Genomic DNA, 13,697 nt, shown 5'->3' with positions numbered 1-13,697 from the left:
ATGACAAGAGATGTCCATGGCAGTACATCGCATATGAAATTTTATATGCTTCCTGGTGAACCATTCATCCCGAGCTCCCTTCCGTCAGAGCACTTAAACAGTGTTTTATAAAGCCATATGTTCACTTGCCTGTCATCCTAGAGAGTTTTGAACTTCGCAAATCTAGAGTGCAAGTCTTCATCGAATGTTTATCTTTGGCCAAGCATGATGTCTGGTTTGCAGTAAATGATCAATTAATGTGTATTGAGTGGATAACTCGGTGAATGGAGGAGGAATGCCAGCTCCTTGGACTGAGGAACAAAAGGTACCGTAGCTGCAGATTCTGGGCAATCATCCCCAAGACATAAATTGCACCAATATGTTTTAGTTAGAGAATACCTAAAGCCAAGGATTTCAGAGTGTATACTATGGTTTCCGAGATATATTGATTTCTCTTTAAATTTACGATGAGCTCTCTGAATCCATGACTTCACTTGCCAGTGTGTCGTAGTTTCAAACTGTGCTTGTAGAAATATGTCACTTTGTGCTTATGTTAATATAATTGTTTCTAAAGGACCAATTTTGACAGAAATTATAAATAGTAAATTGCAAACATAGTTTTAGCTGTTTTATTTGTTCAAAAGACAATAGCATTCATGAATAGTGAATTCAATAACAGAGGTCAAGAGCCAGTTATGTATAAGTGAAGAGATCAATCAGAGAAGTGGAAAACAGAAATAATTGGCTTATAAAGAACGTCTGAGAGCATGAAAGTGCATACAATCATTTCTAGTAAACAAATCTGGCTGAAGCAGCAGCTTTGATTCCCTTCTCTTTATCTTTTGTGTATCCACTTTAGGGGTTTGCTTTGTGTTTATTTGTGAGGCTTGCATAAAACATCTTACAGATAGAACTGGCTATTTTAAGCACAGCCGGGCCATGGGCTGACAACCTCTTTTACTTTCACAATGGCATTCTCCTCCAGGCCCGCAGATTCAGGCCAGCTTTCTGCACATGCTCACTAGCTGTCTGCAAAATCTTGCTCTTGCCACCATTGGGAGAGTGCAAAGGAAACTGCTCCTAGGGAGGGATAGAGAGAGTAAGTGAGGTGCATGCAGTGCTGGGGGTGTCTTTGGGCCACTGGGGTGGGTATCGACAGTGAACTGAGGACAGGGCCCTCTATGGAGTTCTTGATGCAGTTAGCGGGATCTGCTTCCCTTTAATTTGCTGTGCTCTGAGCCTTGACTGCTGTGCTCATGAATCAGTATTCTGGATGAGGTAAAAGAGAAATGGGTCTCTTTGGTAGTGTCATGCACAGCAGTGAAACAGCACACTCTCACACACTCATTCACATGTTCTCACTGTCCCCTGTGGGAGGAATCACGGGCTGAGAAGGGTTCGCTGGCACTGAGCTGTACTATCTTGGAGGTAAGATAATGTAGATGAAGTCCAACTGTTTCTCTTATCTTCTCCAATATATCTAATTTTGTTTTTTCTGCTCCAGGAGTATGGTAGAACTGCTTCCTTGGAACCCTGGACTCCCAAAAAGGCTCTCTTATCCATGGGTGATTCTCTAAGTCAGTGTTCTTTCTCCAAGAGCACCTAGATTGTGGCCAAGTGGGGTAGAGTCAGTTTATAGGTTCTTCAGGGTCTAGAGCCATAACCAAGGTCTATGTATACTCATACCCACACACCAGTGGGTAAGTCTCCCCTGAATCCCTTTATGTAAGGTGCTGATGACAGAATTCAATCTAAAACAGGGGGTTAGTGAAGTTCTCTGGGTTTATGCAGTTGTTTCTGGGTCTACTGTTGAGACTTCAGTGGGTGAGTCAGCTACCTGGGTCTAGGCCTGTCTTCATAAAATGGCCCTCCTCATTTCTGGACGGCCCTATGGTTTCATAATTTCTTACATGGATCCCATAGCTGCCCCAAGGCACTTTTGAGAGAACATGGATGCCAAACTGTTGCTGTGGGGGGGGGGGGTATGAACAAGGATGCCTATTTGGAATCTTGTTAGCATCACTCCAGTTCTTCTCTTGTTGTCGACATTCATCCAGCTTTACGTGTCAAATGTGCCTCAGAGTGTCGTTTTATCTTTTATCTGACTTGCCACTGATGTCTGTGGGAGACAGATATTCCCTGCAATACAAAGCAGCCTGCGTTTGCACTTGACATCCAAGTGGGGAGTATCTGCTGCTTTTGGCCACAGTTTGGGTTCCCTCTTCTTCACGTCCTCATTAACAGTGCAGCATCTTTGAGGGAAGGGACACTGAGGTGTCTTTCTATTTGTATAGGATTGTCCAGATCTCCAAACCTTTGATCTGTTTTATATAGTGTTTTCCCATTAGACAGAGGGTATTTCCAGAGTTGCAATGAGTTAATCGTTCAATAAATGCAGTCAGTGTAGCTTAATTCAAAATGAAAATGGATGATGTTAATAAGCTTACATTTCTAGCAACCCAGCTTCATTTAAAGCAATTCCTCAGGGGAATGTACATTAGACTGCATTTAGCAGAGTATAAATTTGAAAAGTCATAACTTTATAAAAAGTTATAAATATTGCTTGATGTTATGAGTGCATTTATTATGACTATAGTAGTTTACTTACCAAATAAACTAATATTATTTATGAATAGAGCTGATTTGCCAAATGGACAATTTAAGGATCAATATTAATATTCTTTACACATTTTGATTAAATCTGTTGAATATAATTTGTCTTTAAAAATTAAAATGCGGGGCGCCTGCGTGGCTCAGTCAGTTAAGTGTCCGACTTGGGCTCAGGTCATGATCTCACAGTTCGTGAGCTCAAGCCCTGTGTAGGGCTGGGCTCTTTGCTGCCAGTGTAGAGCCTGCTTCCGATCCTCTGTCCCCCTCTCTCTCTGCCTCTCCCCTGCCCTCTCTCTCTCTCAAAAATAAATAAACATTAAAAAATTAAAATGCAGGTCACATAAGGAAAAGTTTAATCTATACTTAAATTTTGTCAAGTGTTCATTGTGAGCTTCCAATACGGAGGTAAATAGTTATAAATATTTGTTGTGGACTCAGCAAGTGCATGCCATTAACATGGGTATTAAAGTGATTGCATCAAGTTTTTTAATGGCTTGATTAAAAGTACAAACTGTCTCTCTAAAACACGTCCAAGCATGTGGTTTGTGTATGGTTTCAGAGATCCGTCAATATCTACAGTCTCTACAGGGACCTTTTAGCTCCTATGATCTCCTTATTGAGACACTGCATATATGCACAAACTGCATCATATTGTCATATGAAAACCTACAGAATGTCAGTGATATCTTACATTAGCTTGCATGTAATCTCAGTGCAACCAAGTCTATTTGATAAGAAGTCATCATTGCGATCTTTAAGTTCTCTATCGACCAATCTGTTTGGGGGAACATATTATTAATATTTGAGAAAAACCTATCCCTAGTCGTAAGAAATTGAAGCTACAATATCGATATTACCATTTAGATAAGCATTACAGTCGCTGTTTCAGAGTACCAAATGCCTACTCCTAATGTGGGGAAACCAATACCTATCATAATTTTGTACTTCTGTAAACTCATGGATAGAAATGTGACACAGTGTGATGAGGTTTTAATAGGGTGTTTCAAAAGAATCTCTTGAGCAGCAAACCACTTTTGTTCACTCGTGTGAAGTATCTCTGTTAAGATGTGAAGTAGAACATTTTTTATTGCTTCTCATTGCACTTCTTTTTATTTTGTGAGAATGAAGGTGGAAACATGGCATATTCCTCCTTGACCTTCAGCAGTCAACAACTGTGTTATAACTAATCCAGAATAAGTGGTTAAAATCAAATAGTAGAATTTTAATCCACTAAAGAAAGATTTAATCAGTCAAAAGCATTCATTAAAATATTGAGATAATACAACTAAAACAATAAGTAATCATCATCATAATAAAAACCACTAATTTTTACACCTTTTCTGTATTACACATTATGTTAAGATCATTAGGTGTATTGTTCCCATATCTAACCATAACTCTGAAAAAATATAGATTCTAATTTTACAGGTGAGGGAATTGAGATATAATAGTGTTGGCGGACTTGCCTAGATCTCAAACCATAGTTCCAAACAAATTTTATCTGTTTCCAAAAGTTTCTCTTTCTAAAAGTAATGTGGCATATCTCTAAAGGAAAATAAAAACTTGCTCAGTGTTGCATTCCACTGGCTTTATCTCTTTTGTGCTAATAGACTTAATTTTGAGCTTAATGTAAAATAACAAATGGATTCTTTCAAGATTTAGTTAGAAATTTCTCAATTTATTTTATTTTAAATTTAACTAGAATTTGCATGTAAAATTCAGCCTTCAAAATGTAAAATTCAGTGGTTTTTAGTATATTCACAAAACTGTGCAACTATCATCATGTGCAATTGCAGAATATTTTCATCAGTCCAAAAAGAAATCCTGGACCTATTACCAGTCAGTACAAATTCCCCCTTTTCCTATACCCTTGGCTACCCTTAATCTACTCTCTGTCTCTCTATGTTTGCATATTCTAAATATTTTATAAATAGAGTCTTATAATATATGGTCTTCCTGTCTGGCTTCCTTCAACAAGCATACAATTTCCAAGGTTCATTCATGTTCTAACATGTGTTAGTAGTCCGTTCCTTTTTTATAGCTAAATAATAACCATCATGTGGATACACCATTTGTTTCTCCATTCCTCAGTGGATGGGCGTTTTGGTTCTCCCCACTTTTTGGCTATTATGACCAATGGTGCTATGAATGTTAAAATACATTTTGTTTTCTGTGTGGACCTATGTTCTCAACTCTCTTAGGGATATCCCTAAGGTGTGGATTTGGCTGAATCGTGTGACAAATCTGTATTTCATTTATTAAGAAATAGCTAAACTGTATTTTTTTCTATTTTTTTCTTTTTTTTTTGCTTTTGTATAATATTTAAGAAACTGTTGCCTATAAGCTATAACATCGAATGCCTATCAACCTGCATGCTTAATTTAATAAATTGTGTTAAATGTCTTAAAGTGTATTTACTAAAAGGTAAGTGTTTAATTAATTTATAAACCACCAGGGCTTCCTGAAAAATCAAATAGAAAGACACAAAATCAAAATGGTTGGCATCTTAAGTGTATATTTAAAGTGAATTTGGAAAACTACTTACTATATGGGAATTTAAATCCAGTATTTATTTAAAGAGATAAATAGAACTGGGTATACAAATGTTACTAGAATTGTAAGTAATTTGTTTTAGCCAAATGCTAAATCAGGCTCAAGACCCAGTTGTTATGTTATGTTTCTCAAAACACTTATTAACTATAGTATGATTCAGGTTTCTTGGCATACTGTCTGGATAGATAGCAGTTTGATAAATCTTCGGTGTTTAAATGTTCTGAGTTCTACCTGCACCAGCTTTGCTTAAAATATAACTAAATACACAGGCAAAAGGATTTTAATTGTTTATGAGCGTGTTTCTATAAAATAAAGCACATAACAGCTTTATATTGACCACGGCATTTAAAGAAAATGATTGCTGTGTGATTTCTCATTTCTACTCATTGAATGAATAGGCCTTTCTTTCAAACATAAAAATGGCAGATTGCAGCTCCCCAGCATCTCTATTTGGAATCCTAGCTATTCTAAAAATGAACACTGCTGATCGCTTCTATGTAAATTTCCAACATTTGCTATTCTATTTTAATAGCTGAATACATTGGAGGACTAGGAAATCACATCATCTGTGTAGGTAAGGAATTTGTTTGGCAAAGGAAGAAGCTGAAGATTGTCCTCTTTATATAACGAGTGCACAAAGGGAGCCACAATGTGTAACTAGTGAGATAAAACCACTTACTGATATAAGCATCTGAATTACATTTGATTATGGTCTTTTTATTTTAATTTTAAACAAATTGTGCATCACAATATCACTCTTAAGTCCAAAGTGGGACTATTATAGGCCTCTGGCTTGAATGAAACATCCAGGGTTGCCAGGATACCACAGTAGGTGGCTGCCAGGGCAGCCTACAGTGGAGTTTGTTGAGCTCCTGGCTGGCTCCAGTGGTAATCCTGCTCACCCGAAGGGCTGAAAAATCAGCCTTTAAATTCAGTAGTAAGGAGATAATGCATTTTCTTGCTCAGTGCTGAGTTATGTTTATTCACTGTTTCTCCCAAAAGTCAATCCCTTACTGTTGCTGAAAAACCTAGAGCTGAAAACCTAGCTGGCTTGCAAAGAAGGTTTTCTTTCTTTCTTTTTTTATGTCCAGAAAGAATATTCACTCTAAGCTATAATAGCCATGCGACCTTCATTTCAACTGCATTGCAACAGGAGACACCAGATGTTGATATAGAAGTTCATCTCCTCAATTAACATGCTTCATCTATGTACTAGGGTATGGTTATTACACTTAAATTATCATTTCTTGCCTCACTTGCATTCTTTGTATATTTGTGAGAACTAAAAGAGGTTTAATCAGTTGTTTTTGAAATGCATGTATAGATTATATTTAATTAATCATGAATAGTATACAGAATTTTCCAGGCATATGAGTGTGTGTATTTGCGGTGTGCCCGTATGTGTGTGTATTTCTGTGTGTATATTGATTAGCACATATTAATTCACAGTGTAATTTATTTATTTTGGAAATGGTTATTAATTTCCTACCTTGAACACACAGTGTCTACACATAAACATATAGTGGTAAACAATATTAAGTCCCTAATATTCTGAAGTTTATATTCTGGTAGAAGAGGTAGAAAGTAACTGTTAATTTTCTATGACTGCTGTAACAAGTTATCACAGATTCAGTGGCTTAAAACCACACACTTTTATTCTTTTATAGTTTGGGATGTCAGTAGTCTTTAACCAAGATACAGCTGTGTTCTTTCTGGAGGCTTCAGTGAATAGTCTACATTCTTCCTTTTCTAAGCTTTCAGATCCTGTTTGCATTCCTTAGTTTATGACCACTTCCTTTTGTTACTCCAGCTTCTTGGTTCTCTTATCATGTCTTCTACTCTTCTGATCCTCCTGTCTCCATTTTATAAGACCCTTTTGATTACATTAGGTGTGCTTGGATAACCCAGCCATCTCAAAATCCTTAATTTAATCATATCTTCAAAGTCACCTTTATGGTGTAAGGTAATAGGTTCTGGAGATTACGACATGGACATTTTGTGGGGGGGTGGGAATATGGCAATATTCAGTCTATCACAAAGCAAGTAACGTTTTTGAAATATAAAATGATATCAGGTACTAAATAATGCTATGGGTAAAAAATAAGTAAGTTAGGGGGATATTGAGTAATAGCAGCCACTAAAGATCATATCAACAGAGACATGAAGGGCAGATATTGAGCAGAAACTTGAATAAAACAATGGAGAGAAGCAATGGAGGATGTGGCAGGAAAACTTTCAGCAGAGAGAGCAGCCGTTACAGGGGTCCTAACTTAGGCACTTGATGCCTACAAGAATTAGCACAAAGAGCAGGCTGAGCAGAGTTGGAGCAGGGCTTACAGAGATGGGTAGAGATAAGAAAAAGTCGAGCTTTGTAGGCTGTGGCAGGGACTATTATTCACTAGTAACTCTCTGAATCCATGACATGTGGTCATCCATCATTTTGCTGGTGTGCAATTGTGGATTCTGTTTATTGCTATGAGGTTTATCTGCAGGAATGAGTCATTGAGCTTGTGACAGACGTGAGCTAGTGACCTTCCATTGTATCTACTGTTCCCTATCTGTCTGTAGGAAAAGTGACTCCTGAAGTGATAAATCCTAGTTTTGTTGGATTAGCCCATGAAGAAAGCAATAGTCCATTCATACTCCATATTCTGTAAAACTGTTTCGGCTAGTTCTCCAAGCTATGTAGAGGTGTTCAGAAGGTGAGAACTGAAAGGCTAGAGAAAGTTGAGCATTGGTGAATTTCTTGTTTTAGAATATGGTAAAGTACAAGTCATTTCAGACTTCAAGCCTTGCCATGCTATATCAATTAGCAACTGTGAGCTTGTTTTCCTAAATATCTTTGTATCCATGATTTTTGTCTCCATTACCACCATTAATTCTAAGACATTGTGATCTTGCCTCTCTATTACCTACATCCCTTACTCCAGTTCCCTCCATTACTCGCATTAAACTTCCAGCAGCCCGATTTGTTTTCCACAGTGTCAACAGAGTAATCTTTTGTTTAAAAAAATTAAAATGCATCATATAGTTCCTCTCTTTAAGCTCTTCAGTGCTTTCTTTTTTTTTTTTTTTTAATTTTTTTTTAACGTTTATTTATTTTTGAGACAGAGAGAGACAGAGCATGAACGGGGGAGGGTCAGAGAGAGGGAGACACAGAATCTGAAACAGGCTCCAGGCTCTGAGCTGTCAGCACAGAGCCTGACGCGGGGCTCAAACTCATGGGCCGCTAGATGATGACCTGAGCCAAAGTCGGCGGCTTAATCGATTGAGCCACCCAGGCGCCCCTCTTCAGTGCTTTCTTAATGAAGTTAACTTCTATATGGAGCCGCAGGATCAAGCTCCTGTCTTCTCAGCACCTTCTGATTACAATTTCAAGCAAACATTATGATTTCTTTTTTTCCCCGTGCCTTTATACAAACTGTTTTTTCCTCTTCAAGGCCGACTACCTCCCAATTCCAATTAACAATGGTTATCATCCTTCGGATCTCAAATCACAGATCACCTTCCCAAAGAAGCCCATTCTGTAAGAAACATTACTGTCATATGTTTGTATGTCTCTATACTTCTTCAACGCTGTTTTCACCACTGCTAATTATAGACTTTTAATGATTTGCTTGCATCTTTGTCAACCACAGGACTGTGTGATCCCTGAGTATAAAAACTGAGTCTGCCATACTCATCGGTGTCCCCAAGACTGTAACACCATGAAAGCCAGGGGGGACTCTGGCTATTTTTGCTTACTAGTGTGTTTCCAGCTCCTCTCACAGTGTCTTCCCACGGTATGCAGCTAGCAAATATTTGTTGAATTGATGAATAATAAATGAAAAGCGAAAGAAGGCAACATGCCTAAACTGTAACACTGTGGGTCATTAAATCTATTATCAGTACAATGAAAATTAGGTAGGGGACTGTCAGCTGTCTTTTAAATATCCTTCTTTCTCTGCAGTTTTTGTATGAGGGTTCTGCTTTCTGTTCTTACCACTTGCATAGTGTGAAGAGCTGTGCACAAATATTTGCCTGAGATTGCCATTTGTATAGAGAAAAGCCTCATTCTTTGAGTTGGATAATTCGTAAAATGTATATTGTAATGGTTTTAAAAACTAAATATATATTCAGGATTCAGAGCGGATAGTCACTCACAAATATACCACAAAGTTTTAAGTTAAAGCATATAAGGCAGTGTAAAGACCTAGAAAAATAGAAACACCTAGTAAGTTTAGTAAACACATAAGAGAAATTGTGGTTGCTTAATTTTGGTTCAACTACTTGGCAAAAAAAATTAATTATTCACAAGTAGAATGATAAAAACAGAAATATTTGTATTGAATGCCCAATTAATCAATAAAAGAAAATGACACGTATGAAACTAAATATTTAAATTTTACTTAAACTGCCTGGGACATAAATTTCTTTTCTATATTATTTTCCTTAAAGCTTTGGACAAATTTATGCACCAATTAAATTTATAAAAATGGTAGAGACTGTAAAATTACCTTTTCTCCTTTATTCTTTAGGAAATCATCCTGAAGTTTTAAATGTATGGCTTGGGGAAGAATAGCCTTGATATTTCTTCATAATTTGCTATTAATTTCATATAACCAAATATGAATGCATTTTTCTTTTTGGGTATTGCTGACAACCTCCAGGCACCACACCCTAATTTGTGAAATCACCTAGATGTAAATGGGGGAAAATGAGAAGGTATTTTTAAAGTGCAGCAGTTTAGCTAGACTGTCCATTTATTTGGAATATATAATAAAAATATATCTTTCAATAAAGAAATAGTAATTTGATCTTAAAAGGTGGAAATATCTCCCTCTTTAAAAGCAATAGTCCTTTTTATCCTGATTTATAATGGCTAATTTCTAGTCAATGTCTACCACATGGCAGGAAATTTATGTGTACCTTTATATATCATCCCTTGTGTTTCTAAAAACAACTAATTGAATGGGAATTATTCTTTTAGTAGAGATGAAGAAACCAGGCTCAACATTTTTGAAGGAAGCACAACAAAGATATCAAACCAGAATATTTTTTTTGCTCCAAAGCTTTGTTCTTATGATTTGATTAAAATTTTCCCATAGATCTGTGTACTTGAGAAGAAAGCTATGTATGATATCAAAAGTGAAAGTGGGGTGTGATTGGTCTGTTGAATAAATAGTTTTTTTAATATTGTGTGGATGGGACAAAAAAATAAATACCATCTTTGAGCTATTTATCATGCATTCTTGGTTGTGTCATCAGGGAAATTGGAGCAAACAGCTCTGTCAGACATTCCAAAAACATTTCCGCAGAACTGAGGCCATATGAATTGGTCTTAGCAGCTAACTAAAACTGCAAGTTGAATAAAGGGTATTGCGCATTAAAAATGGAGGAACTACATTGTCAATAAGGTATGAGAGCAAAAATTCATCACATCAATTTGCTTATGTGGGCTCCGCACAATTCAAAAATAAAGCAATCTGACCAATGTTGAATAATGTATCAGCTTTATTCAACTTTTGCATCCCTAAACTGAAGGCTCCCACCCAGGAGAGGAACACCAAGTAGGCTGTATATATGTGTGTGTAGAGACACATAGAGTAGTAGCAGGTACATGCCTACTGCGGGTTACTAGAGCTCAGAGAATTAGAGAGGATTCCTACCTGTCTATTACGTTCAGGTTCTTTCTTGAAGTTCACCACTAGGAATCCCTTCCTGCCCAGTAGATGTGGGAGTGAGGAAAGACGTTTGAATGAACAGAAATAACTTCCTTATTACTATTTCCCTCTAATTAGAGTGGAATGGAAGTTTCTTCATTGACACATTAGCATTAGTGATAGATGTGTCTAATGTTTTATAGCTTTTTCTTCTCTTATTTGTTTTAGCCATTAATCCAACAGTCAACCTCTTCAGGGAAAAAGAAAAGGTAGAACTACTGGATCATCTTCACAAGGCTCCCTCCATCTGTCCATTGCTTCTCTGAGTTTTCTGAATCCCAGGACAACAGTTCAGCTTTTTTCCACAGGAAGGTCCTGAAAGGGGTCTGAATAGTTAACTCCAAGATCAAGTTTCCTTTCTATTCTATTTTCCATTCAAAATATACAAGCCATATCCAGTACAATTCACTGAAAGTGATGCAGTGAGCTCAAAGGACAGCCTAAGTACACCTCATTCAGTAACTCAGCCCTGTATGTGAATCCCTTATATGAATAATATGAGTACCTTTTGCTGATCCAAATCTCAAAAAGTCAGCAAGGCTGATATGATAATGTATTTGCCTTGAATCTTAGAAGTAAAAAAAAAATGCAAATTCATTAAGGTTAGATCAGAGGAATCATAAACCAAATATTTTCCTAACCATTTTATTATTCTTTTCATCTCCAACAAGTGAGGTTTTGCCCTGATGCCCAGGGAAAATCCGGCTTCTTCTGGCAACTTCAGCGTAAGCTGTTTTCCACCAAAATGAGTGTAATTCCTCAGGTCTTTTGAGGCTGAATCAAATTGATCCCAAATTTCTCAAATGTCCTCCTCATAACATTAACACAGCATTAAATGCATGACATTAAGAAAATACAAACATATTCCAGCACCTAAAGCATTTATTGAAAGCAAAAGTGTGCTTCCAGAACCCAGGACTGATTTTCATACAATTCAGACCCGTGCGATTCTTTTGCAAGACCAAAGTCTTAAAGCATGAAGCAGAGACAGGATGAAAGAAAAACAAATCTTAGATTCAGTTCTTTTAGAAATTTGACATCTTCAGGGATAATGATGCCACTAAATTTTCAATTTCTGGAAGAAGGAAGAATGCACTTATGTAGACAGCATCTCCACTCAGCAAAGGGAATGTGCCATGCTTTCTGCATGAAAGTTTTAAAATCTTCAGGCAGCATTACCATACATACTTGAGGCCGACTTTCATCTCTGTGTCACACACTCAATATGTGCATTTTGCTTTTAAGATCTGTTCTCTGAACATCCTGGGCTTCCTGGAGTGTGGACTATGTCTCGTTTTCTGCTGTGTCCCTGCATTTGTTTCAGCCATATAATCATTCTGAACAGATGCTTGAAGGAGGCTGCCCTTCATGCATCTGAAGCCCGCGCACTTAGGACACTAGTGAAGAAAAACGCCTCTGTAGTGCCTGCTTCAGAAACCCTGTGCCTTGCCTAAATTTTGAATTTTATAGGCTTTGAATAATATGTGCTTCTGCAGTGGTAGCACAAATATTTTCTTCTGCCACATGATCAAGAAATAGAAGTTGGAAGTGCCTCTGGTATTTTATCTCTTTCTCTTGATGTTTCTCTGCTTTCAGCCAGCCTCAGCTTATTGTTCTACCATTTTTAATTCGATCCTTAAGTTTGTGTCTTTTTTCTTTTCTACTATATTCCGTGTACCTTTCCTTTGCTGGATCTTTCCCTTGCTTTCTGCTGTATACCCATTGCCTCTCTTTCATCTTTCCCTGGCTCTGGATATGGAATTTTTTACTTTTTTTTTTTTTTTTTTTTTTTTTTTTTTTTTTTTAGGGAGGGTGGGGTTTAGAAGAAGAATGTAAAGGGTGTCTGGGTGGCTCAGTTGGTTGAGCATCTGGCTTTTGATTTTGGCTCAAGTCATGATCTCAGCATTGTGGGACAGAGTCCTGCATTGGAGCATGGAGCCTGCTTGGGACTCTCTCTCTCTTTCTCTCTCTCTCTCTCTCTCTCTCTCTTTCTCTCTCTCCTCCTCTACCCCTCTCCCTCTCTTTCTCTCTCTCTTTCTCTCTCTCTCTCTCTCTTTCTCTCTCTCCTCCTCTACCCCTCTCCCTCTCTTTCTCTCTCTCTAAAATAAAAAAAAATAAAATAAAATAAAAATGAAAGTACGATACTTATACAGAGACTCCACGCTTATTCTGACTCATTTAAATATTACTCTGTACACAGATATTTATGTCAATCCTCATTGTGAAATAAAAGGAAGTTTTGAGGCACCTGGGTGGCGCCGTCGGTTAAGCGTCCGACTTCAGCCAGGTCACGATCTCGCGGTCCGGGAGTTCAAGCCCCGCGTCAGGCTCTGGGCTGATGGCTCGGAGCCTGGAGCCTGTTTCCGATTCTGTGTCTCCCTCTCTCTCTGCCCCTCCCCCGTTCATGCTCTGTCTCTTTCTGTCCCAAAAATAAATAAACGTTGAAAAAAAAATTTAAAAAAACAAAACAAAAAGGAAGTTCTGATATGCTAGTAACACCTAAGCCCCTTAGCCCCTGAACTTACTATGCTGTGAATTTTGGTAAGCAATTTAATCTCTTGAGTTGTCACTTTTGCAACTGTAAAAAGAAATTTTAAAAAACAAAACACAAATTCTTGTCCTATCGTTCTCATTTTATGAGCTGTCTTTGAAAATATTTTTAATATATTTCTAAATATAAAATCTTAGTTGCTAGTATATGTTTTATATGTTTGGTTTTTCATGCATTGAATTTTTTAAAATTAGGACACAGATGTCTGATTTCATCTCATTTATATTTTATAATTTATATTTTCATATAGCACTTAGAAATTGACAAAAAAAAATTCACATGGATATCTTTAAACCTTGCAA

The 13,697-nt window shown here is 37.2% G+C and overlaps 1 pseudogene; it reads left to right on the top strand.

The window, feature by feature from the left end:
- The first annotated feature begins 263 nt into the window (after window positions 1-263).
- The window catches only part of LOC128311859 (ATP synthase F(0) complex subunit C2, mitochondrial-like), a 131,608-nt pseudogene continuing 118,174 nt past the window's right edge, over window positions 264-13,697 (top strand).

Source organism: Acinonyx jubatus, chromosome C1, assembly GCF_027475565.1.
Source record: "Acinonyx jubatus isolate Ajub_Pintada_27869175 chromosome C1, VMU_Ajub_asm_v1.0, whole genome shotgun sequence".
NCBI lineage: Eukaryota > Metazoa > Chordata > Mammalia > Carnivora > Felidae > Acinonyx > Acinonyx jubatus.
The sequence above is the reverse complement of the archived record's forward strand: the minus strand, read 5'-3'. Positions and strand labels throughout refer to the sequence as shown.